Here is a 2,229-nt window from a genome sequence, read left to right as displayed (position 1 = left end):
ATAGATGAGCTCCGCTTTCTACAAATTTCATTTGTTTGAAGGAGCCTTCAAGCACATGGAAGGCATCTTCCATCCTAAATCTAAGACACCTTCAAGCTCTTGGAGGGCGCCTTTGCACCTCTCTGTGCGGGCGTTCAACCAAGCCTCTTGAGGCGCCTTTAACAACCCCAGAGGCGCCTTCAACACTGTTCACCTGAGCCTTTTATGTGCTTTTCGCTCCCTACAAGGTGTGTTAGTCAAAAATACCAAACATATCCTGTAAAATAAAGCTAGCATAATAAAATATGAATAATAAATTATTTGACAGTCTCTGGACTATCTGGTTCTGACTTTTAAATTTCTCAAAAAGTCTAGGTCGAACCTATGCTTATCTTCCCTTAGTGGGGAACACATCCTCACCTACTACTTTTAAGAGAGTTTACCCTTTGCCAGACCGGTCCTCCAGACTAACTGGACTTTTGCTCAGCGTCCGAGACTTTTGAACTTCATGTTAGACGTTCACTCTATGACTCTTCCAGTCTTCCATCTGGTGTCTGCAACCCCTAGGATTTTCACCTAGAGTCCTCGACTTTAGGATTTCGCCCAAATTCCTCAACCCACCAAGACTTAGCCCAGTCTCTCAGACCATAACTTTATTGCTTAACTGCAGTTAGGACTTTTCTTTGCATAAGATCACTTAAGACTTTCCTACATACTTAGTTCAACTTGTTATATCACCAAACAACTTAACTTTGAACCCTTTTTCATAATCAAAATGTAGGTTCAATCGTCTGATACTTTCTGCACCAACACATTCCATCTTTATAATCTCCAATTTGGCTCAAGATGTTGCTTGACAATAAATTGATTAATAATTTGGTCACTTTGTCATTGACCTCATATCTTTGGATTTGTTCCTTGCTCCATTTACTCTTCTTGAAAACATTTCCTTTGTCATTTGTTGGAGCTTAAAATCTTTTCATTAGAGCAAATCATTACTCTATCTCTATCATCAAAAAAAATTTCAATAATTGATTTCCAAAGATCGAAGCTTGCCGATATAAATAATGGAGGTGCTCGAGTTGTTGGGACACTCCAGAGTTAGGGGTGAATAACTCGTCTTGCTTCATTGAAGATGAATTTAAAGAGGAAAACTTGAAGCGAACTCCTTCAATACTAACACAAGAATTTACTTAGTATTCACCTCAAGAAGAGGTGATTAATCCAAGGATCCACACACGAGCATACTATCCACTAAGAAATACACTCTTCCTCGGAACAATCCAGAGGTAGAGAAACCTCGTACAACACAAGAACAAGAATATAACTCTAAACAAGAAGTAAATGTAAGCATATAACTCAAAACCTCTTCTTGCTTAATCTCTTGTTGCTTGTGAATACCTCTTGTAAGCATGGAAGTGCAGCAACACTTCAGCCCTAAGCTTCCCAGAACTGGTGGTGAAGACCTGTGAGCTTGGTGAACTTGCTAATGACTTTTATCTTTGTATTTTTAGGGTTCCCAATCGATTGGGCTTGCTCCTAATCAATTTCCACGTCAAATCCATGCAATCCTAGTCGTTTAGAGCTCGCAACCTGTGCAACGATCATCTCTCAATTGATCGCTTGATTGATTGGGGGTAGTTGGATCGATCAGCTCATCAATCTAGATGGCTTCTATGTTCTCACAAAAAATCCCATGGAATCGATTCTGGCTTTCTGGCATTATCGAGAGAAATCTGAGCCCAATTGATCGCCTAATCGATTGGCATGTCCTAATCGATGAGTTGATTGATTGGGAAACCCTCTATGTATTTGCTATAAACTTCTAATCGATCAGCTGGCTTTGGGCCAATTGATCAACTGATCGATTGGCCAATCCTATCTTAGCAAACACAAGTCTAGGATGTTAGGATCCTTGGCGGCCGATTAGAGGGGGGGTGAATAACCCCTGCACAAATAAAAATAAAAATATCTTTCTCGGACAACTAACTTAATTAAAGAACACTTGCATAAGAAATGATAAAGAAATCAAAAAGACAAAGGCACAAAAGTTTTTTACTTGGTTGTTAATCTAAGGAAGTGGAGCGCACTAATATCTCCTTCAGGCGGAGAAGCCTCTTTATAGCAATGATCGTACAAAAAGATGAAACTAAATGAAAACTAGAAGTGTACAAGTGTTGTTTCTCAAGATGCTTGTTATTTTTAGCTTCTTGGACCAAGGCTGTATTTATAATCTTGGTTGAGGCGCCT

This window comes from Zingiber officinale, chromosome 7B (assembly GCF_018446385.1).
Source record: "Zingiber officinale cultivar Zhangliang chromosome 7B, Zo_v1.1, whole genome shotgun sequence".
Taxonomy (NCBI): domain Eukaryota; kingdom Viridiplantae; phylum Streptophyta; class Magnoliopsida; order Zingiberales; family Zingiberaceae; genus Zingiber; species Zingiber officinale.
This window is presented reverse-complemented; position numbering follows the sequence as displayed.